Source organism: Athene cunicularia (genome assembly GCF_003259725.1).
Source record: "Athene cunicularia isolate RWA chromosome 11 unlocalized genomic scaffold, athCun1 chr11_part1, whole genome shotgun sequence".
NCBI classification, from domain to species: Eukaryota; Metazoa; Chordata; class Aves; order Strigiformes; family Strigidae; genus Athene; species Athene cunicularia.
The window spans coordinates 10506541-10531540 of record NW_020799113.1 but is presented as its reverse complement, the minus strand read 5'-3'; the positions used below and the strand labels follow the sequence as shown (position 1 = coordinate 10531540).

Below are 25000 nucleotides of genomic sequence, written 5' to 3'. Positions count from 1 at the left end.
GATGTTTGAAGCACAAATGTGTGTAGAAAAACCTAAGGAGCAAGAAAGAGTTGTGTCTCTTTGATAAAATGTTTTTGCAAACTCCTTGGCTCCCCAGAAGTTAAAATGATGTGCGTTCCTGTCCTGTGCTCTTTGCTGTCTTTTGCTTCTGTCAGGAGGGAAAATGAGAGTGGCAATTTGTTGCATGATCTTGGTGATGTAAAGGAGCTTCCCTGAAAGGATGTTAGATCAAACACTGCAGATTTACCAGGAGATGTGGGCAAATTCTGTCGTGGTGAGATGGGAGTTTTAAAATACCTTTTATTTATAGGCAGACAGTTTTATGTGTTGGAGATCTCCAAGCACCAGGGCAGGGCACCCAGGGAGCAAGGTCTGACACTGGGGCTATGCGGGAGGATGGTGCATGGCTGGGACTTGGCTGGAGGGCTGCGGTGGCATGGGTGGAAACCATGGCCCAGCCTGAGAAAAGTGGTGTCAGCTCTTATATTTTTTGGGAACAGTGGAAAAATACTGAGATTTATTCCAACATCCTGCTTTAGGGACTGTTTATCTCTCTTCATTTATGCATGTAACTCCCAGTGACACCAAATGGACCCTTAAGGCCCTGTTGGTCCTATCCTGCATTTCTGATGTATGCCACATTCACATGGAGGCCCGTGAAGGGTGTCCCACACGGCTGCTGGGCTGGCTTCGTCCTGTCACTGAGCCTCTTTCCCTGCCCGCCTGTCTCTCTGGCCCTGCATCTCTGATGCGCCTAGGGTGAGAGCAGCTATGCTGTGGCATTTCAAGAGGCCCTCAAAAAGCAGCTGATAGGGAATAATTATTTAAACACGACACCTCATTCCATCAGAAAGGGTATGCTGTTTACAGAGGGCCCAAACATTGTCCCCTTGAGATTAGCAGGGGTTTCATTGCTGAGTTTAACCAGAATGGGTTGTGCTGCTAAGAGCCTCGAGATGAAGCCTTTGCAGCCTCAGTGTTTGGGGAAAAGTCCCATTGTTCAGAACAAGTCCATGCCCAAGCATCTTATTTCCCTTCCTGTGTATTAGATTTCAATCTATAACCTGCAGAAGTCCCTCTGGCCCGCACTTAGCAATGGGACAAGAGATCGCTTTCTCCCTTCAAGTTCCTTAATTCATTTCAAGGAATGAGCTATGTTTAAGAATGAACAAAAATTTTGCCCTGTTACTCCAGTTATGTCTTGATAGTACTTCTATTTTACCATCCTCTTCCTTGACAGCCTTTGGAGTTTCTTTTTCTTTGGGGGTAGAGATGTTCCGGGGGAACAGGCTCGTTTGCTGAGCCAAGTGCAACTGCACAGAGTATGATTCTGGGAGGCTTTACCATGATAAATTGGTCTGTAGGGGTTCGCGGTGCAATTTTTTAATGCCAGTGAGTGTATTAGGCACTGGTAAACTGGCCCAATTTGACCTAAGTGGAACTATCTTAATTTGTTTCCATGCAGCTTGCTGCCTGTGCCTTTAAAATATCTGCTTTACATAGTCAGTGTCAAATGTGGTAGAATAATATTAGCACAGGTAAGTAAAATACCTTTTTATAAGGCTTTAAATCATTTCTGCTACAGTTTAATGTGTAAAGATACAGATTTTCCCAATTTGTTCGTAAGGTTATGTATCACAGACCTTAAATCATTTAAGGCTTTAAACCTGAGGGGTTCACTCACAGTCATGAACTGGAAAGCAGATTGCAAGAGACATTGACATGCTGATCAATGACACGAAGCCTCCAAACAAATCAGTACAGGACTTTAAGAGATGAAGCCTTACTGTGTTCTGTCTGTCATCAGAATTTATAAAGCATCTTAGTGAAAGCCCCTCGAGAATCATTCCTAGAATTTTGCAAGTCATGAGCGTGTATGTAAAATCTGAATTTTTTTTTTAAACACAAGTAGCCTTGTAATAGCACAGCAAAAATGTAGTCTACGATGCTGGCGTAGGAGTGCTAAGAACCTGTTCAGCGAGAACATCTTTTCGAAACCTAACAGTTTATTATCATCTTTGTTTCTATTTCTTGGCTTTCTTACATTGAATAAGCTGCAAGTAAACACTAAAGGTATATCTTGAGGTTTTAAGACATCAACAACAGCAGAATTCCAGACAAACAAGCTGTCACTGTTTTTAGACACTGTAGCTGAATACGTTGGATGGGGCCTATGTTTATATGTAGCAGTCCAGGAATTTGCTTTTCTGATGTGTCCAAATATTGTAACCAGAATTCACTTATTCGAACTCTAAAAAGGTATGGGTCTCTATAAATGGGACCTGAATCCTATCTAGATGTGATTTCATGTTTGGGAAGACCAAATCTGATGAAAAGAGGTTTTTTTAACTATTCACAAAAGGTTTTTGTTCTCTCCAGCCAACACTGTAAGTGCTTGGCTTGACTGCCCATTGGTTTGCTGCTTGTGTAGCTGGGTATACCCATGGGAAGTGGGGTACCAGGCTGGGATAATGGCTTGTATATGCTCACCACCCATTAAGCTCAATACTGTAAAATATGTAATGAGAAGATAGGCTTTGCCTTTTGGGGCTTATAATTCAAGGATAAAACCAGAGACAATTGGCATGTAAAAGAAAACTAGGCATGAGGAGAGAGCAAAAAAGAAATGTGTTCCTACGCGTGAGAAACTGTGGTGATGGCAAACCAGATGTCTGCTGCTGAATTGTTGGCAGTTAGCTGTGGAAATGTGAGTTATAAAGGAGGGGTTTGAAGCTTTTACTGGGGTAATTCTCCTATGTCAGGGAAGTTCTGCAGAATTATCACTCGGAAAACATTTCGAAGCATGTGATAAAGACTGGTTCAATCTGCAGGCAAGGCGGGGAGAGAGTGGGAATCAGGAAACGTTGTGGTAGACCATCAAATTGAAAATAAGATGCCTGTGTTTGGTGTGGTGGAGAAACCAAACGAGTGAGAAGAGGAGGTGGCACGGACAAAGTGGGACATTCTGCAGTGACATTTTGCATTGGATGTAATCGGGACAAAGCGGAGTCTGGAGAGATCATAGAGGATACATGAAAAGCGTATCGGTATTGTGCTAGTGGAGGGCTGTGCTCCTTGGTAGTGAACTCCCAATTTGCAGAATTATTTAGTATTGTTTTCATCATCACTAGGAGTCCTCAAAATTGTTGTTTATCCTTCAGGTCAACAAAAGGCATTGCCCAGCAGTATGGTCCTGCTGGTGCTGACCAATTTAAGCCAAGCTCTTAATTATTCCCAACAGAAACGAAGGATGCAATTCTGTACACACTGACTACTACAGCCCACCGCTGGGACTCTGTGGAAAAGTCCGTGCTTCTCTGGGAAACCAGTGTTATGTAAGGTGAAGCCCTAAGGCTGTGCTGCTTGAACTGGGGTTTCAGAGCCAAAGCCTGCTGTATGGAATAGTTTGGTTGATGTAGCTGTACAAAGTGTATTATTTGGAAGTGAACTTTAATTTCATTTGTTAGACGTGCATAGGAATAAACATAGTTAGAATTCTCAGTCATAAATTCTTCAGATTATAGCTTCAGTTGAGTGAACTTTATTTTGCTCTAAGAATGCCCTTTGTTTTTGTTTCTATTTTGCTTACTAATGTAATGGCCCTAAATTCACTACTGACAAATATCTTGGAAGTATTCTGGTTTGGCTTTTACTGCTGGCTCTTATCTCTTTTAAGTAGGGTTTATTAGATGAGATCATCTACAAAGGACTTATTTCTGTTATAAAATGGAATTAAAAAAAAAGTAAAAATACAATTAGTAGCTGTTCTCTTTTTACTCAATTTGAAAGATTAGAATATCAATGTCAAAGAGAATAACTGGGTTTCTGGAGTATGCTATGCAACTTTTGTTTTATCCTGTTTTGTCCTCTTTTGCTGCACTGTCTAGGGGAAAGGATCAGAAGAATTTCCTTCTGTTTCTCAGCATTATCTTGAGGAGAGGTTTTCCCTCTCAAAACAATCCAGAACTGAAAGAACTTTTCAGTTCCCCAAATGAAATGACCACCGAACACGTACATTATGAAGGCTTAAAAAATAAAATGTGTTAATCCCATTAATATTCTAATTCTCAATACTCTCTGCTTCTCTGTAGATTGTCTGCTTGAGATGGCATTGTAATATTTTAACGTAACTGTCCGATTCAGACACTGAGGTTTGACATATTAAATTTTTCACAGGTTTTATTTTTACAGTTGCGACCTTCAGTACCTATCCCGCATCTTTTAAGAATTTCCTCAGCCAGGGAACAGATTCATTGGTTTAAGAGTAACTGGTAAGAATACTTACTTATATTGTTCTCATAACATTTTCTTCTGCTTATGGATCTGTGTTTTTAGGTTTGGTTTTCTGTATTTAAAAAAAAACCCTAAAAAACTAATAAGATGCCTAAATTAGATATAAAACAATCTGTTCTCACATGATTTTTTTTGACATCTTCAAAAATAGTATGTTTATGTATTTAGAAAAACTTTATAGTAGTTCTTTCAGGGTGTAGTGAGCCTACAAATAGATTTTTTTCAAGAAAAAAAAATATCTGGTGGGTAAAATTATGAGCGTTCATCTTACACAGTTGATACGTAATAATTGTGTTAGAGATGAATCATCATTTATTCCTTTATCAACAGACAGCTGATTTAAAAAAAAATCCATGACACTCATGATTAAATTCATTATATCACTTTTTGTTGTTTTTTTTCCATAAGTTCAGTAGAACATCTCATGCATATTATTAAGAACCATATTCTGTTGTGTATTAGCATGCAAAGAACACCCATGAAAATCGGTGGGTGGAGGGGTATCACACTGTATATGTGGTTTTCCTCTGAGCTATTCCAGTGCAGTAGAAGAAAAGCTTCTGTAAAGTCTGAGAAATCAGATGGGTGTGAAAATCGGTGTGAAATCAGAACTGGGTTATTTGGCCCTCAGTTTGAAATAAAAGTCTATCTTCCTAGGAAATAACCAATAATTAATTCTACATTTTACATTCCACGTGTGTTAATTGATTCTTAAATCAAAATTTGTGATAGCTTCTGCTCCCAAATCAAATTCATATGTTACTTCTTTACTACAATTGTTATACCGGATTGTCCAGTCGTTTTTAAATCTTGTGAATCAGTAGAAACTGTGTGATTCAGAGGAATTGTGCTGATTTATAGCTGATGTAAGTGAGAGGATATTCAGGCATATTAAAGCTTCAGTACTGCAAATGCATAAGCAGGTATTGAATTACTGATGCTAATGGAATTACTCACGTGAGTAAAGTTAAGAATAGACATAAGTGTTTTCAGGATTGATGTCTGTACTTACAAATTTATATCATTTAAGAATATGGCTCACAATTTTTAAAAGTTACTAATTGAATGTGAGCTACTGGATTTTATTCTAGACAATTGACTCAGAGAATTACAGTGACTTGATTCTAGAATAATTCCATCAAATTTAGAGAAGATATGTGGATTTTTAATGCTGTAAATAATGATGTAGTTTGACCAATTGACTTTACTGATCCCTACTAACACCAGGAAATACTTGCCAGAGTAAAGGAGGAGCACAGAACTGGACAATTAGTAATACAAATGGTTTCAATCAAATAGTTAAATAGCTCAGCAAAGACGTGGTTTGTTTTGTAATAGCATTTGGAATCCAAATAAAACCATCTGAGAGATGTGCTGTTTGTTGTGATGTTAATGCAGAAAACAGAAAACTCTCAACACATCTTCAATTTCAGGGGGCTGTCATGGAAGCCATTATAGGTTAAAAAAAAAAAAAAAAAAAAAAAAAAAAAAATACGCACGGAGAAGCTCATACTCGATTCTAATTAACAAAGCTTACCTTTCTCTTGACCATACCCCTTAGAGGTCATCATGTAAACTATTTAAATTGATAGTAATATTATGCACCACAAAATTAATTTTACATTGTATACAGTTTTTATTGTGACTTTATCTTGTTTCAGAAGTGCTTACTTTCTGATTTTGTGGATATTACTGACTGGATTACTTTTATTTTGGTTTTTACACAACAGTTATATTAGAAATTTGCTGTTTTATTCTTACCTTCTTAGTAAAAATCCTTTTATCACACAATGGGTAATTTATATCCATTACCAGCCCTTTCAATCCTTTTCAGTGGTGCTGTCAGTGCCTTTGGCACAGTAATGATTAATGTGATCTAATAATAGTGTGCCATTATATTACCTTAGTAAAACATGTACCAACATCCTATTCAGATCTACCAAATTCATAGCTTCCTATAATATTTTTGTTGAAAGACAGGATTACTATTTTTCAAAGCTGAATTTTTTTTTTTTTTTTTTTTTTTTTTTTTCACAATTCTTTGCCATGGTAATCTTTGTGCATGCATTTGGGCTTGATGGGTGAATTTTACATCATTCTGCATTATTATGATTTGTTAGGCAAATTGTTTGACACGTAAAGAGAGATATGCATTACATTGTTTTGTTTTGTTAAGGGTGCATTCTAAGCATTCAGTATCTTCTGATTATTCTGCTGTATCTATCATAGGGGGTATATTTACGTTGTAGTATGCAACAATAAGCATTTGGGCTAAAATATGTCTGTCTTTTTCTGCATTCTAACCCAGATACTGTCACACGGTACAGAAGGCAAGCTCTATGCTCCTCCGCCCAGCAGTACCAGTTTTGGTTACAGTTGCTTTGCTGTGGTGCTCCCTCTTTGGCATTTCCTTGCTTTTTTTGCCCATAGGAACACGCAGAATGGTGCACAACTGTGAGCTGGAAACTGGGGTCATGCAGTGCTATGTCTGTGGTTTTAAATCCAAGGTACATGCATTCCAAACCCAAATTCATACGTATCTACTGTGTACTTGAGGTTCAGCCAGATATAGCATAGCTTGACCCCAAACTCCAGTTGTAAGGTAAAGCCGCTTCACCCTAGAAGCAGAGAAACTATCCAGAGGACACGTTTTTGGTAATAAAACCTGTCAGTGCTTGTAAAAGAGTTGGGGTTGTCTGTGTACGACTGCCTTCCAGCCATTTCAGTTATGCACCTGATGCAGTATGGGAATAGTTCTGCTGCTCTTGCACTGAGCACTGATTCCCCAGTCCTCTGCAACACGAGGGACTTTAGTCGTGTCACTCTTTCCAGCCTTGGGTTTATCTATTTAATAATTCTCCTAATCAGCATGGCTGAAGAATTTGGATCATACTGCATCTTTGCAAAGCATCTTAAATCTTCATCACCCGAAGATGTCATTATTGCAGTCAGGGAGTCACATACTTAACACTGTTGAAGTAAAATCAAAATGAAACAGCATGTCCACATTTTAACTCTACTTTGTGATGTTCTGTTAAATACATACTCTTACTGTTTCATCATATCACAATAAATAATGAATGAGAAAAATATTTTAATCTTGTCAATATTGGCAATGTCTAAAAACAAGGAAAGTGTGTGTATGCATTTATGTGGATTCCTTATTTGATTTAGGCTAAGCGATACAGCTGTAACATGATTTGAAATATGCAATCAATGTAAACGAAGAAAAATATTTTGAATGCAGTGTGTAAACTGTGTGGTTCTTTAGACATATTTTTAGGAAAAGAAAAAAAGATGATGATTGTCATACCATGTAACAATAATACTACTACTGCAAATATATGCAGCAGCTTTATTTTCTGCCACGGTAAAGACAACCTTAAGCCTTGGTCATTTAAATCAAAGATATTCTCACATCTTCCATGTAGCTGATTCTTCATGACATAGTAAGAAACGAGGGGGAGGAAATAAAGTCTGAAATCTTGGTTTAACATTGTATTTGAAAGGTTTAAATAGAGTTAAAGATGCTTCCCTATTTTTAGTAATAAATGACTGTTTACAAAACAGAGAAACTTTAAAAGAATTTTCCAAAGTCAGTTTACTAATGGAGATAAAATTTGTTAAAGCCCTAACAGAGCTGTACCTATCTTGCATTAGAGATGTCTTAAGTTGCACTGTAAGTCGCTGGAGTGTCTGGTGTGCAGACTGCATTGTATCTTACTGCTTTATTACTCATGGATCCTGCGGTTGCACTAGTCAAAAGGTGGTGGCTTCCTTCTTTTGTCTAAGAGGAGAATGATCAGGGAAACGTTTCTCTCTCGTCTCTTTACATGCAACTTAAAATAGATGTAGTAGACTGCAAAACAGACTTTTCCATGGTCAGAAGCATTTTCAGGGCCTCACTGGCTGTTTCTTATGTTGTTCCTTTCGGTGGGAGATTATTACATGAAGTGCACGAGGCACCAGGTTCCTTAAGGTAGTTTTATATTCGTTTCTTTGGAAAAGTAGGATTGGAAGTTGGTGAATCGGCCAGTGAAGGATTATTTCATCTGCACATCTTTCCATCTTCATTCTGATGGGTTACAGGCTATTATATGTCATCTCTGGGGGTATGGCTGGTTAGAAGAGGGAAAAGAGGATCCTGATGCAGCTGCATAAGTTGATAAACAGCACCATCACGGTTCCCTGCCCTGTTTGGGTTCCTATCCACATTGCTGTACTGTGATCCTTAACACACTTGGGCAGGTTAGGAAGTGGCTGCTTTTGTGTGACTGAAAGAAAGGTGTCATGGTAAGCAGAGGGAGAAAAATGAAATAAAATTAAAAAATCTTGGCCCGATTCTTGGAAGATAGAACAGCACAAGAGGAAAGTATTTTTGGCTTTTAAGGCTAATTTTATCCCTTGTGAGGCCATCGGGTCAATGAGTAGAAGTGGCGACTGGTAATTCTTGGGTTATATTACTAGCCACTGAATTTCTTTGTGACTTTACTAATGAAACATAAATGTTCTCTCTGTTCCCCAGTGGGCATAATACCATTTACCTGTCTCAAAAATGCTTTGTAATTTAATTAACACTTGGAGTGCTCTTTGAGATCCTTAGATAAAAGCAGGCAAAATGAGCCAATTGTTACAGAAATCCCAATTTATCCCCATTTAAAAAAAATTACACTTTGTCTTGACTTTTTCAAACCTCAAATAATGTTTGATAGGAGTTTTGGGCTTTGTTCTTACTGGTCCTTAGAGTCACTCATTCTTAGTGATTTGCATAGGCGCAGTGTAGGTATTACTTTTTTGTTCAACAGAGTATTTTGTTGGATCATAAATTACCAGTCCCTGGGAATCTGTTTCAGAGAGAAGCATACATTTTCAGAGGAGAATTTGAGTTGGTCTAGAAAAGTTCTGCATTATTCTTCAACATATACTATTTATTTGTTTAGGGGAAAGATTTCTTAATTTTTGGTTGTGCCTGGACAACATAATAATTGGTCTTTGTTTCATCAAGTACGCCAGTATCTTGCTGATAAATTACACAAGACTGTACTGTTGTAACTACAGCTATTCAACAGTCATGTAGAATTCCCACATCCTGTCGTGGCCAGATCACTGACCAATGACCAAACCAAGTATTTCCTTTGTATCGACGATCCCTGTCTGTAAGTGCGCACCGATCTACCTTTGGTCTGATTCAAATAGGTAACTGTATGTACAGTTCTGTTTGTATATATACTTTGTAGGCCAGCTGATATGTGCAGGTAGAAGCTGATTTTCTGCGTTCTCCTCTGAACTCCAATAAAGAACTTTCAGTAAGACAAGCAGGAACGCTTGCAGCAAGCAAGCTGCAACTTCAACCCGTCCATGCTTTCCATCTTGCTTTGGAAACAGCCAGATCTCTCTCAAATCATAAACGTCACCTTTTTGTTCCTGGGTTACTAATTCATTCTCACACTTTTTCTGTAGCAGCTCCGTGCATTCACGTTGGGTTTGCTGCCTACCACTCAACTTTCTTTTCAGAGACGATGGGAACAGCACACACCTACCTGGATACAGCTGCTCTCAAAGTAAGGTTCTTGGCAAAAAGTCTATGTTCGCACATTTCCCCCCTTTTAAGCTACTGTCTGCCACTATCTTATTTTAACTACCCAAAAGGAGTTTAAACACTCTTTTTAGATAAGCAGATAATCTCAACAAGCATCTTGCAGCTACCAAAAATGTTGCACACCTGTTTGTACACAGCCTTGATGAAATATCTCTAAGTTATGCTAAGCAAGTATGCCATTCCCTTCTGGTATTAAAAATGCCATTATCTTGAAGTTTGAAGTTGTGCTATTTCTGTAATAGCACATAATAGTACCTACAAGGGAGTTTATATCTTTCTTATTCTTCCCTTCATCTCCTTCAGCAGTTGTTTCGGCAGAACCCTTTTGGTCTTGCTTTGATAATTTAAATAGTCAGTCTGATGCGGTTGTGACTGAAACTGGGGGCTGTCTTTCAGCTTTCGTGGAAATCTGGGAAGGCCGGAATAGCTCAAGTGATCTCCCAGCACCTTTCAAATATTTTAGAGTAACACATACTCCATTTAACAGAAATTGTTACTTACTTTTTTTTTTTTTTTTACTCTACAGCTGACTTTCTTTCCTTCTCTATAAATTTTACTTATACTGCATCTTATTTTTTACCATATTGTACCACAAAAGATTTGGAGGAATGGTGGAGTGGGAGTTGTCTGTGAAGTTCATACTTTTGCACAACTGTAGTGGCAGGTAACAGTGCTGAGAAGTGCAAATGCGCAGTAGCAACGTGGACATCTGTATGTGTATAAAAGACTTCCTGAGAGTAGCTTGCTTTGAGAACAGGTGAAAGTGCGCAACTGTACTGCTCAGTCAGAAAGCAGTGAGCTTCTCTCCCTTTCTCCCTCATGCTGTTCTTCTGGAATATTACATTTTTACTGAAAATGTGGTCGCATAAAAATAAAATGCATCTTAACTCTCTTAATAGTGATCTCAAGTGTTGCTTTGAATGGACATTGTCCTGTGAGCAAAACACTGGAGGAAAATTCTTATGTTCCTTTTCTTTCCTGTGGGTAACTGCACATTGCATAGCTGACCAAATATGCCAAGACTATGGAAAAAGAGAAAATGGCAAGATGACTGTTTCCCAAAAACAGTAAACACACATTGCAGCCTGGCTTCTTATTTGAGAATGCAAGATTTTACTTTTTGAATAACTACTGTATTTTAACAATAGGCATCAAGTGGTTGCTATGTGATACACAACAGTGTTTTTCATGAACTTTTGGCTGCTGAATAAGCCCAGCAAATATGGGTTCTTACCCTTTTAGTTTTCTGGGTCAATTCATTTTGCACAAAGGAGAGAATGATAATTTGAGTTGTAGGCAGAGAATGTTTTCTTCACATGGTAGGAAAGATGAAAGCTGTTTTTATTTGATTTCTTTTTAAATTAAAAATTATAATTCTTTACAGAGTTACAAATAATTATCTTATTACTAAAGGCATCCTGTAAGCTTGTTACAGAGTCTTTCTCTGTAAAATAATTGCTGATTGTCACTGGAAACTAAAAGTGGGGGAGAAGGAGGGGAAACATAGAAATACAAATATATGTGTAATGTGTAGGTGTGGAAACTTTTTTTTTTTAAATATGATTTGATTACTCCAAAAGTAAAGACCTAGGAAAATGCTTTTTGTTTGTTAGGTGATGCTGACTAATTATAAAGGTGTTTTCTGAACTGCTGTTCTCCTCTTTAAATGCTCAGCCCTTTCCTGCTTATGGGTCAGAGAAGACAGCGTCTATCAGATTTAGTTGGCTTCCTGATGGGAGACCACATTGAGGATGCTTTTATGTTCTTATCTCCTGTTCTTCTGTTGTTGGAATCCCATGGAGCAGGATTTCTGAAAACTGTGGATTTAAAATCTGTATGAGAGCAGGGGCTAGCACTGCGTAATGCAGGGTAGGGCCAGGTGAGGTGGCAGAGGACCAGGCGGATGTCAACAGCTGGTGGAACACCACTCTCATGCATATGGTTAATAGCAGCTTACGTGGGGGGAGAAGGAGGACTCCAGATGTGGAGATGAAGGAGGGCGTTTGGGATAGGCGGAGGAAGGGCATTCAAGTTATGCGAGGGAAGGGAGAGAAATGATCTCTGGCTGTGCAAACGTATATGAGAACGTGGAACTGTGTCTCTAAGTTTTTCAGTGCTAAAGATCTCATTCAATTTTAATTAATTTATGGAAAAAAGATAGAGGGGCTTATTCAGGAAGGCTTTGGGGCAGGGAGAAGGGTGCTTGGTTGGGAGGAGAGTGAAGGTTGGAAGAGTGCTCTTGAGGAGAGATCCACTGTATTGAAAGACGAGTTTTGGGCAGGGTGAACAAAGGAGATCCAGGTTAAGGAGTCAAGGGCCACTAAGATAGAATGGGCGGAGGATTATTATGGTTTTTCACTAGGCATTTCTAAGCCAAGACTTATCCTGTATCAGATATGTAGGAGCCCTTGTTTAGTCTTGACCAAATCAACAGAGAACATCATCTATGGGGCAAATTCAAACAAGGCTTTGGAGGGTGGGTGGATGAACCGCTGATGTACTGCTTGCCACGGTTGGTGTTACACTGGATTTGGTTACTTCAGGGGAAGTACAGTTGTAATTGCTCTTCCTTTTTCTGGATGGGTATGACAGCAGGCATCAGTGCTTATCCATATACTGGGGTGCCACAATGAGATGGGTTTTAAAAGGAGAAAGATGTACAGATTTAACCCAAGTATTCTGGTTGTTCATTCCTTAAGACTCTTAACCCCTCACTGCTGCCAAAACACAGCTCTAGGGCAAGCTCCATAAAGGGTCCATTTCGTGCAGTCTTTCCTCTAATCTGGACATAACTTCACTGAATTGTCAGTGGCTATAGTCCTTCATTTATGTAATTTACATAATTCCATTAGATTGAATAAATTTACACTAATTTGTACCAAGTATTTCTGCTGAGATGATTTGTGTTGGTTGTTATCGCCTTGGTTTTTCTTGGACATAGTCGAGCTATTTCTGTGTATAGTTATCGTGGCAAAGATTGCGTATCTTTACCAGCCAGCAAAGTGTGAGTGTTTCACCCCTTAAAGAATGCCCTTACGAAGAAGAATGAAGCTACAGTATATCGCAGATCACTTTGTCCCAACAGTTTTCAGAAAACTCTCCGCGTCTCTCACCGTTTCCCCAGTTGCCCTTCAAAAAGAGGCAGTAGGTGCTTTTAAGAGGTTAGGTTCATTCCAAATTCAGTTTTGAGGGACATTCTCTTTGCTATCAGGCACTGCAAAACATACGCCACCATGCCCCTGCTCCCCTCCGCTCCTATGATAATAGGGATTGCTTGCTCAAATAGAAAGAAAAATGCTTTAATGGATGACATTTTTATTTTATTTTTTTTTTCTTAGACGTTCCATGTAAAGCATTTATCATTGGGATAATTTTCCCTCTCAAAGTCATATCAGACACAAAGCTGTCTTCGGGGCTATTTCTTCTAGTTCACTGGACAGCTGTTCTGCCTGAAAAGAAAGAAAAGATCATATATCAATCAAAGACTTCAGGAAAATCCTTATGTTCTTTAACTAATAGGAAAATCCTAACTGCGAGTTCTTGATCTTCTGACTTCTGCTTTTTCAGTTCGGAGAACTGCATTGATATATTTTGCAAGAGTATCTGTTGGTTGGTTTTGTTTTTTTTTTTTTTTAATGTTTCTTTTGTGTGTCCTCTTGATGTTTGGAGGGTGTTACAAACTCATCTTCACTGGTGACAGCCACATCATAAGCAAACAGTTTTCTTACCCCTGTGACTTGATTGATCCTCTTCTGAATGTCACTATGGGCAGAAATTAGTGCTACTTGGCAGAAGTAAGGTTCTCATCTTTGCTCTGCTGGTGCTGAAGTGGTGATTTCTAGCGGAAAAAGACTAAAGGGCTGAAGGAAGTGCCCAAGCGGCAGCCTTCTTAACCAGTACAGATGTCTGTATTTACTCATCATTCTGCTTTTCTGTAACTCCATTACACTGAAATAACTAACAGGTAATAAATTCCTTTTTTGTTAATTAATTTATTACTAATTATGCATTTACCCTAGACTGTGATGCTAATTTAAAGAAGATTCAAAGTACATTAAAAATTTCTTTATACTTTATACAGTTTAATAAGTGATGTGTATATACAGGAGCAGAACTGAATTTATCATGTGTCCTTTCTTCTCTGAGTGTGGGGTCAGACACATAAGTGAACTTGGATGCTGCCACTTTAGCCTAGCAGGGATTGCCTTCCAGAATGGAAACCCCGCCCCTGATGCAGGGTTTTCTGGCCTCGTCACGGCACGTGTTGAGTGTTGGAGCATGTTTGCACAGCACAGAGCAGCCCTGTGCTGGTAGACTGGAACCAGACTGAAGACTGAGTTGGGAACAGAGTAGCCCAAGGGAGGCATTAAGCTAACTTGGACACTTTTTTTACAAGGGGAAAAACCCAGACTAAACTCCAAGAAGATTTTTGTATCCACCTGTTAGTGCTCTTCAAAGCCATCATTAGCAGTTGTTACGTGTTCAGGCTCTGTTAGTGTTTGATGGTATCTTCAGGCTCCAGTCGATGCCGTGTGGGGATCAGCAGTATACAGACACAAGGCGTTTCGATGTGTTTTGCTGAAGGAGACCCTCTGTTCTCTAATCTGGCAGACCTTGCTTTTGGTAAGGCTTTGCAAGGGCTGCCTGGCCCGGATTACTTGATGTAGGATTGCAAGCAGAACTGAGGCATGATGCAGCTAATTATGCAGTGAAAAAGAGGTATGAGAAAGGAAAGATGTGCCAGCATGACTGCCGTAAACTCTTGTATTTACATATACTTAAAGTTGTCCTGATCCAAAATTTCCTGAAGCAAATTAATTTATTGATTTTTAGCAGATCTTGGATCGTACTGCTTGCCATATTGGATCAGAATATTGGGCCATCAAGTGCCATTGATTACGACCAGGAGCAGAAGATTTAGAGGAAGAGGCAAGAAACCTGTGATCAGTCATTTTAGAATAAGCTCTCCTTAAGGATGTTTTAAATGTAGTCAGGACACATGGTCAGTGTGTACAGCGTGATAGTTCCAAACGAAGGGAAAACAATGGCGATAATTTAATTCTCTTTTGCTTTGAAATAAAAAAAGATCAGTTTTATTTAATCAATAGACTCTAGGGTTTGATGTATGGATGAAAACTTACAATCAGTGGAACAATATTTCTGGTTAAGCACTTCTCATCTGGAACTTGTTTGACCTGTGAGCTGCTTCATTTTTTAAACTTAGATGTCTCTATAATAGAACTTGTAAAGATTGTTGCAGTGTCAGCATGGGGAGTGTGTGTGTTTTAATACGGATGCATCTTGTAGGAAAGGAGATAAACCTTTCTCTTTGTACACAGACACATCCATGATTTATCAAACATATTGTATTACTCTGTCTTTACAGTAAAACATACAGTGGATGTGAATTACTCTATCTGTGTAGGATTAGAAACTCTGATGTTCTGTCTTGTATTCAAGAAGAGGATTACTCTGCAGATAATGTGCAGATAATTTACTTTTAGTGAGGCATTGCAGCTTAAGGACAGCAAAATCAACTTTCTTGAGGTAAAAGGAATAGGGATTGGTATGAAACAATATAGCGTACTTGAACACTTGGGAATTTCAGGATGACATCAGAAATGTATATTTGTTGAACAGACATTTTCCCCATCATCCTATAATTTTTTAAAAATTAAAAATAATCTGTTGTAAGTGCTGAGTACCTTGAAATTCACCAATTCTATTGCGTGTATGATTGGCAGCATTAAATGCCAACAGCTCATTTAAATATGAAACATCTGTACATTATTATTTAGGGATTTTTTCATCTGTTGATTTTAGAAATGAGGATTTTATGAGTGTTTGCATGCATAGCTGTGTATTACTTATACACAAAAGCAGTCTGTAATGAGACAATAGTCCTAAAATATACTGTATATGGTTTTGTGATTAAGGTAGGAAATGCACAGCATATGAAGAAATACAATATGCATTACATTTGATTTTAGGTGTGGCAGGAGCAATTATGATTTCATAACAGTGGGAGTAACATGACAGTTCAAAAGCACAGTGAGAAGATTATGGTTTTTTTATACACAGCAATGTAAATTCTTAAAATAACAATGTAATTTTTACATTTCTCACTGGATATCAGGATAATCCAATTTAGAACAATTTATTCTCAACAGGTATGGTAAAAATAGATGTATCATTTTAAAGCGTGTTATAATACATTAATTTTTATGAGTGAGTTATGAAGATGTACAATTCAGGACCTAGGATAAACATCATATTCCTTAATTAATCCATTATGCTATGGCACATATGTGCTGCTTTTATTACCCTAAAATGAAAAATGGGGGGAGAACTGTTTTGGGTTTTTTTTTGTTTTTTTGGGTTTTTTTTCTGTATTAGAAAACCTTGCTTCTAAAATCATAAAAATATAAACTCTAAGGCACCAAACACTATTAATGAGTTAGACATCTAAATTCCTTGAAGACCTGTAAGATAAAGAGCCATCATCTTCTGTGTCATCACAGTCAAATACGTTCTTTAGCGCAAACTATTTAAAGCTTATGGATGCAGTTCCTAGGTGTTTAAATGAAGCCAGACCACTTAAATTCCAGCTAAAGAATGCAGGTGAATCTGTGACTGGGCAACAGTATAGGAACAGCACTGGAAAATGGGCGAAGAAAAAATATTTGCCCCTTTGACACCTCAAAATGCAGTGTGTTAGATGCATATAGTTTCTGAAGCTGCCCATACAGATCTACAATGCACCTTTTTCTCTTATGGGTGGTGTTATAGCTTGCAGCCAAGATCCTCTCCTCTGTCCCATCACAGATCCTTAGCAAATACAGTATATTTGTTTAAAGGATAGGAAACTCTTAATTTCTAGAGGAAGGATGGCAAAATGTCCACTTCTGCTTGACTCCACTAGCCTGAGCTTAGGAAGTTGTTCCCTTTGGCTCTGAGGGTGGGTGGGTGTCACATTTTAACTGCAGAGTTTTATTGACACATGGGGATGAATATTCATCTTGTAATTACAAATATTTTGTATTTACAGTAAAGGATCTACAAGAGCTTTCATCACCCACTGATTAAACCTCGCCACACTCCAGCCAGCCTAGGTAAGTTTTACTAGCCCTGCAGGTCAGAGTAACTGCAGTTTGGGAAGGTGGGGTGATTTTCTTAACATGTCACTGGCAGAGCTGTCTGGGGCACACCTTGGAACGTAGGCCAGGTCTCCCTCATTTTCTGCTCTGCGACTTCTCCTCAACACAATGTATCTGTTTGATTATCTAATACTGGAACTGTTTTTTCCAAAATGTGGTATTTCATCTCGTATTTATGTACTAGAGCTGGGTGCTGAAACAATTACTTGCCGCTTGCCTAATAAACTATATCAGGATTTCCTAATATCAAACCTATAAGTTTATGAATGTGTGTTTTGTGTGCCCAAGAGCAAATGATCTTTAAGATATCTATGTGAATACATTTTAATGTGATTTTACAATGTTAGGCTATCTGTCACTTCCAAAATCTGATACTAATAGAATTTAATATTTGTCGTTTTACATTAAAGTAAGAATAGACATAAGACAACATAAACCAAAATGCTGTTAATGAAAAAATCAAATTAGAGATTATTGTGTATTGAAGACATGAAATTTGAAATAAATTAGCACAACACAAAGAAATACGTTTTTCTGCTATCTCAGCATTAGAAGAATAGTACTGCTTTTCTCCATATGTCTGTGTCACCAGGTTGTTATTTCTTTTGTTTAGTCATATAATAGAATGTGTTGAGACATATTATCCTCAACTTGTGTAACAGCCTACAAATACTGATTGCAGTTTGAGCTTGTTATGGAAAAGTATTGCCCTGTGGATTGAGAAAATGACCAACAGCGGACTATAATCTATGAAGCTGAGAGTAAAATTGCCAACTAGAGGTCATTTTTCAAACCAAGGGGCAATAGTTTTCTACTATAAACTGAATATTACAGTCAGTATATGTTTTATTAAACCATTTCAGAAACTTGGGAGCTGTTTCATTTAAACTTCTTGCTTGATGTGGCTCAGAGAACAGGCCCAGGGCAGCTCACAAAAGAGGTCTGGCATAGTCTCTATAATAAATATTCTGTATACTCAGTAATTATGAAGGCTTTAGGGCCTTAATGGTGAATGGCCACATCCTGCCACCATTCTGCATCCTTAGCAGCAATTGAAGTCATTAAGTTTCACGTATAAAAATTAGTGCAGGCCGCTGTTTCTCACTGTAATAGAATGACAAAGTAGGGGCAAACTATATAGAAAAGCCAGTTATGGCTATTACAGCCTAAAAGATTAAAAGGAAAACGCCTTTTCTCTTCTCCATACCCTTTCATTGTTTTTCTTCCCATTGAAGTATGCAGACAATGGATCTCTTTATTGGCACTCATATGGGGGTGATTGCCTAGTACTTAGTCAATAAGAGGATTTCCACTCTGGAGTAACAGAAATAACAGTATCATGCATGGGCAAAGTGAAGCCTTTATCCTCCTCCTTTAACACCTTGCATATCCATAAAGAGTTCTGTCATGCTGTGCGTGGGGAACAGAGGTGCTTTATGTAACCAGTGCTCTGAGTGACTTTTACTGTTAGTAGTCAGTACAAAATCCTCGGTGGATTTCAGATTTTAGAAAGAGTGATAGGGAGTTCTAGCCTCTACAAAACGGGGCAAATAAAAATCAGAAGCACCAGAGTGGTTTGGGCAGAAGGGAACCAAATAAAATCTTTCACCTTTTCCTTGAGAATCTCTGATTTCTTTAGAGCTCCTTATGGGACTTCTTGGCTTCTTCTGCGAGCTTTGATGTCAGCTTGTGTACCTTGCAGCATTTCTAATTTTCTATTTTGGGGCAAATCTCACAGTCTGATCCTGGTTTTGGAGCATAAGCATGTCTTCAGTCCAACGCTGCTATGTTGTCAACTGTTTGTTGCAAGTTTACTTGTCACAATGACGCATATAAATTGTGCACTCACATAACCGTAATTAGAAATTTCTATCTGCACTTGCCAGATTAATGCGTAATTACAGCTGTAGCACGGGCAATTTAGGTGCAAAATTTGGTTCTGCACTTCGAGTTTTTAAAAACCAAAACTTACATCCATGTCTGTGTATATATTACACAGACACCGATATAATTTATTAATGGTCATAATTTTAAAGGTCTACACAGAACTTCATCACCTCGCTAGGGGTGATGGATTAGAACAATAAAAATTGGAGGAGCAAAAAACCTGTTATACATCTAGTCCATCTTCTTGACATTACAGGATTGTTCTCTACAGGGTATTTGCTAACACTTGTCCAAAGCAGGTTTAAATGTCCCAAGCAGTGAAGTTTCCACTAAAGTTTCACAGATATAATTCAAAGGATGTTTTTCTGACACTTTATCTTAAATTGATCAGTTTACCCTGTTATGTTGGTCATAACTTCAGGGACCTGTCCTGTGTGTATCTCCTTGGTGCCTCTAAATATTTACAGAAAGTCACCATAAATTTCTTTGGTATTGACTGTGCCCTTTTCTCTCATCCTCTACCTAACACCATGAGGTTTCTTCCCCTCAGATCTCTCTTGTAGATTAAAAGACTGGGCCAAATAAAGATGATACTATTAATTTAGTGTTGCATATATTGCATAATATATACACACACTCTCTCTACATGATTATGTACCTAGTCTGTGTTCACTTTTGGGAGAACGTTGTTTAGAGGTCTGTCTGATTGTATTGGACACTGTACAAACGTATAATTAATCTCATTTTTAGCAATGCTTAGCTCCAAGCTGAGGGTGCAGAAATATAGGGTTATTAGTTTCTAGAACATTTTTATCATGCACTTTCTATTTTGATTGACAACTATAAGTATTTTAAGATGACAGAACTAAAACTTATGCTGCCAGATAGCATCAAATATAATGTATGCTAAGTAAACATAAGCATGTTAGCAGGATAACATTTACTGTATAGTTACATAGCAATGTGGTAAGAGACTGGAGAGATAATTATTCTTTGGGAAGGATATTTGATATTTTACGCTGTTTAGAAATATGAATATAGGACTGAACTTTCACCCTGTTTCCTCAGGGTACCATGCAGGTTTATCATCTGTCCTGGATGGGTTGTTCTCAAAAACTACCATTCTTCATTTTCTTTCTTTCTCTCAAATTGCCTGTGTAGGGGAGGAATACGAGAAGATCTTTCTGAGATGAATTTTATAACTCTCTTGCTTTACCATTTGATGGCTTGCCTTACAGCTCCAGCTGAAACTTGTATTGAACTCTTCATATTCAGTCCTTTTCCCACAAAGCTTCGCTGTCCAAGTAGATGAAAATCTGGAGGTTGCAGTCAGCATAAGTACCGTGCAATAGGAGAAGGATGGAGACACTGTGACCAAGTCAGGTTGCAGTTTCTAATTTGGCAAAAAATCAATAATAATTTTAACTGAGTAAATAATAATTTTGTCTCCAGAACAAAAAGAATAGTTACTATGAAGTATGTGCAAATTTCCCATGTATTTCTAGTGAATATTTAATACAAAGCAATTAGAGGCAGGGCAAGAATTATATAGCTTTTAAAAACCGACAAATAAAGAGTCTCCTGTTTTCATGACATATTTCACCCGCCTAAAATTACTTATGGAATTCAGGTTAAAAGGAAGAATCTGGAATGTTCAGAACCTGTTTCAGAAGTTTGTGCTTCATGTCAGCATGCACTGACTGCCATGCTGGAGCCAGGCCTGACTTAGGAATGGGACAGTAGAGATGTCTTCTGAAAAAAACCCATAAACAATACAAACTAAGTTAATGAAGATGTGAATTCTTGTGCTGTGTGAACAAGTAAATGTTCCATGAAGTACCATGCGTACCTATCTTTAGTGGAAGAAACTATAAGAAGCAACTCTTCAAATCATTTTCAATTCAGGGTTTTTTAAACACATGACCAAGTATTACTGCTTGTGTCCTTTGCACAGCATCAACATATATAGCTGTAAAATCACAAGATAATATCACTAGGCAGTTGGTTTTGGCAAACTCGGGTTAACCGGAGAAGAGAATAATCAGAGGGATTGATGTATTTCACCATTATTTACTCTTTTGGGTCAATTACTTTTTCCAGTCACTGAGACAAAAACTATCCCAAGTGTGGGGTGTTTTTATTTTTCTCTGAGCATGCCTTTACATACAGTTCCTGACTCCTAATGGGAGTTAGACAGCACTTTTAAACAGTTGCACTTTCTAGCTGCAATTAGAATGTCTTTAAACACAAAATTATTATATTAAAAATAAAACCTGATCACATAGCATTTATTATGAACTGTCTGGTCAAATTCAGCATTCATTCCTTAAATATGATACATCATAATTTATTGTTGGAAAATTCTCTTTTGGGTTATAACCTCCTCTTCTCTCTTAAGTGTAAGTGGTTGCTGCAGCATTTATTCAGTGCACCTTTTGCATTTGCTTCAGCTTTTCATTCCTTGAAAGTGGTTTTCCTATTGACTTGTGCTTGGCATCAGGCTGATGCCATTAAAAAAAATACCAGTCTTAAAATGCTTATTATGAATCTTGATTGGTGAGAGCACTGAAGGTGCTTGTGGAAGTACAATTTGTGAATAGTAGTTCTTGTCTTTCAAGATGATGTGCCATTGTGTCCGACATACTTGTAAATTGTTATCTATCCTATTACCAGTTTATGTCTAATCCCTTCTCGTCCGTCCGAGATGCTCATGGTTCATCTCTTTGGGGCATTAATATTCACATTTCAGAATGATACATCTAATGACCAGTCTCACTTTGAGAGAACAGTGCCACGTTCTGATGGAATGAAGTGTCATGATGTCTTAGGTAAATAAGCCAATCAGTGTGGGAAAAGAAAAAACCTTCATCTGCCAGGAAAGAAAATGGAGAGGAAAAGCTGTGGTGCATGATTGCGATTGAAAATGAAGGCACTATCCAGTAGAGTATAAATGAAGAAATGTGCCATCTGCATCACATTGATAGTTAGAGTGGGGGTTGGGTTATATTAGACACCTTTCGGGTAACCTCTGTGGCTTTTGCGGCCACCGTTCCTGTACGCTCCTTTAGTGCGGTCCAGTAGACTGCCCGGTGCAGTGCCCAGTGCACATCGTAATGCTTTGTTCTGAGACTCAGGAAGAATTGCGTCAGATGTTACTCAAAAGGACCTCAACTACAGTCTTAGATCATCAGGGTCAGGATTTCAATGCCAGTACTGTTTCCACTTGAGCATCTTCTTTGTCTCCCGTAACTTAAATTCTATTCTCAAATGCTTGCTTAGGGATGGCATTGATATTCGATGGGAGCTGCAAATGCATCAGAGATCAGATGGAAAATATGTGTATGATGTATCTGTGTATTGTATGTGGCAGCTAGGCATAGTAATGGAGTAATGCTCTAATATATACAGTATCTTTATTATACAGTCAAGTGGGAAAAAGTGGATGTTTCTATTTATCAGTTTGTGTGGTTTGGTGTGGTGTGGTTTTTTTTTGGTTTTTTTTTTTTGTCTTGGGTGTTTCTGTCTTTGACGGATACAAATATTTTGGAATCTAAACATATCTCCACAATACTGTTGTGTCTTTGTTCTGGATTTCTTTCATCTTAACTTATCAACACAGTATATGAGCCATTTTATCCTACAGTGTGATCATCATCCTAGTGTGTATTTGCTCATTAATGTCAGGGTAAGATCTAAAGAAATAAGAAAGTAGGAGTGAATTTTTTTTTTTTTTTTTTTTTTTTTATACTAATAATGATGAGAATAGAAAAACTACAGCACTGTGGCTTTAGGGGGAAAATAAAAGCATACACCTTTTCCCACAGTGTGCTATACTGCTTCCAGTCTTGGGTTGGCTTAAATATTAGTTCTCAAACATGACTTTAAAACAAAAACTTTGACCAAGTCTCTCTTCATAGTGGGGAATAATTTAGGTATTTACTAAAATAATTGAAATATTCTAATGAAATACCCCTTAAAAATGAATGCACATTCTAATCTTTGTATTTTTTCACTGAATGGATTTCTTTTTTCACACATGTCCATTGCATAACTTATTGAACAGTTGGTAAGGTCTGGTTTTTATATACTTGATACCCATAGTGAAGAAGCTTTGAAAAGAGAAAGTACCAATGTAAAACTATAAGAACTAATATTTTTTTAAACTGTTTTTAGTTGCTAATAAGACATGCATTTGTTAAACAGCCCCATCCCCCCCCTTTTTTATTTTTCCTTCACAAAGTTACCCTAGCAGTATTTCAAGATGGTTTTTGTCTTTTTTAGACAACATAGAAAATGAAAAAACAACTTTATGATTTTCAACTAAAACCAAATTGTCCTTGAAGGATGCAGACAAGAAGGGGAGAGGGATACATGAGTGGGTCAGGGCGACCACACTTTACACACGAGGATTTGGATGTTTTGTTTAAATTAAGGTGTTGAAAATTCTCACAGTTGGAGCCCACGCCTCCCCACTAACTAAACAGGAACAGAACTGTACTAATCTTGGTCATATGCAGAAAAAAAATGTCCAAGTAGCAGCACAGGGTGAGTGATTTGGGGAGCATTAAGAGACGAGTGAGGCTAACCCACACAGACGAGGGAGGTCCCGTGGGGAGCGACAGGGAACCGATCAGAACAAGGGTAAGAGGATGTTTCCCAGCTGAACAAAACCCTGAAGCACAAGAGGAACTTCATGTGTGCAGGTTGTTTCAGGGAGATCGGTTGCATCCTGAAGGTGTGAGGTGAACCAGTCTCGTTCAGAGTTGCTCCCCCCCCCCGCCCCCTTCCTCCTCAGCTTAATCCAGGCACTCACACTACTTGTTTTTATTCCTCAAAATTGTTCTTTCCTTCTGTGGGACAAATCACCACCCACGGTAAAGAACAGTTAAGAATATAATTTATCTTGCAAATTTTAAAATTTGATTGACATGATTTCTATCGTATATTTTCTGAAGTATTCAGTTGAAGCTGTGCAAATGTTTTGATGGAGTTGAAACGCCTAGTTTACATTTGATGGTTTTTAGATCGTCATGCTATATTGTAATACAGCATATTAAAATATAAATGACAGAATTTAAGGATAGTGTTTTGACTTTTCCAAGATAAATGTTTCTGTATTGCACTGTCAGTTTTGGCCTGTTTTGGGCTGGAACCAAATTTTCTGTTGAAAGTTTCATTTTTAACAGATCTACCTATGTTAATGAGTTTAGCAGCTATGGCTCTTTCATTTCAGTCCTTCCTGAGAGTCATCATGTTTGCCTCTAACTGTTGCTTTTTAATTTTTTTAGGCACTGTCAGTTTTCAGTCCTCATCAGACTCTTTCCCTAATAGCAGGAGGAACAGAGGTTTTGTTTCTTTTTTTTCTGCATTCGGAATATGAGACACAAAGCAGCCCACAGTCTCGTTACTGACTAGGTTTATTGCAGTAAGTTGGCATTGCAGGGCACATTCTTCCCAACATCTTGAAGCTTTTAGCAAGTCTTTTCTCTTATTTGAAAACTGACAGTTTGGCTTCTGTTTATGAAGGACTCACAGTCCTGCAACACTGATTTGTATTTTCCTAACCCTGTTCTAGTGTGCTTTCAATAACGTAGCAATCCCATGTGAAATCTTGCAGCTTTATTTACAACATCAGGTTGTTGTTTTTTTTTTTTTTTTTTTAAACTGCAAACTGTACCTCTGAGTAAATGAAGACCCATATTTAAATCAACTTCAGCAGTAGGCAGTGCTTTAATTTGTGTAAAACTTGTGGCAAAGCTCCAGAAAAATACAAGAAAAGATCTAAGGCAAGTCTTTAAATTTGTACTATCCTGTTTATGTGTACATTTTAAGTTTATTTATAATAATATTATGTTATAATAATAAAATGTGTTAAGACTTGCTGGATTTCTCAGTCTTGTGGATCAAATGTCCTCTTTATTGGCAGTCATTATCAATACAAACTTTCCCAGATTAGCCAAATACTTTATTTCAAGGGACTGACCTTCCAGCCTTGGCACTAATGCTAAGAATATCAATTTAGTTACCAATTAAGGTAATACTGACTTTTTAATGACAGTTTGCA

General features: G+C 37.9%; 1 protein-coding gene across 9 annotated transcripts in view; it reads left to right on the top strand.

Moving 5' to 3' along the window:
- The window catches only part of ZNF536 (zinc finger protein 536), a 344968-nt gene that overhangs the window by 48175 nt on the left and 271793 nt on the right, over positions 1-25000 (top strand). For 4 of the 9 annotated variants that reach the window (XM_026856605.1, XM_026856603.1, XM_026856606.1 and 1 more), the window contains exons 1-2: positions 4162-4271; positions 16941-17004. The gene's annotated coding sequence lies outside the window, so the exon portion shown is untranslated. Of the gene's footprint in view, positions 1-4161; positions 4272-16940; positions 17005-25000 lie in introns of those variants that run through there. The other 5 variants (XM_026856597.1, XM_026856598.1, XM_026856599.1 and 2 more) reach the window with 2 other exon arrangements.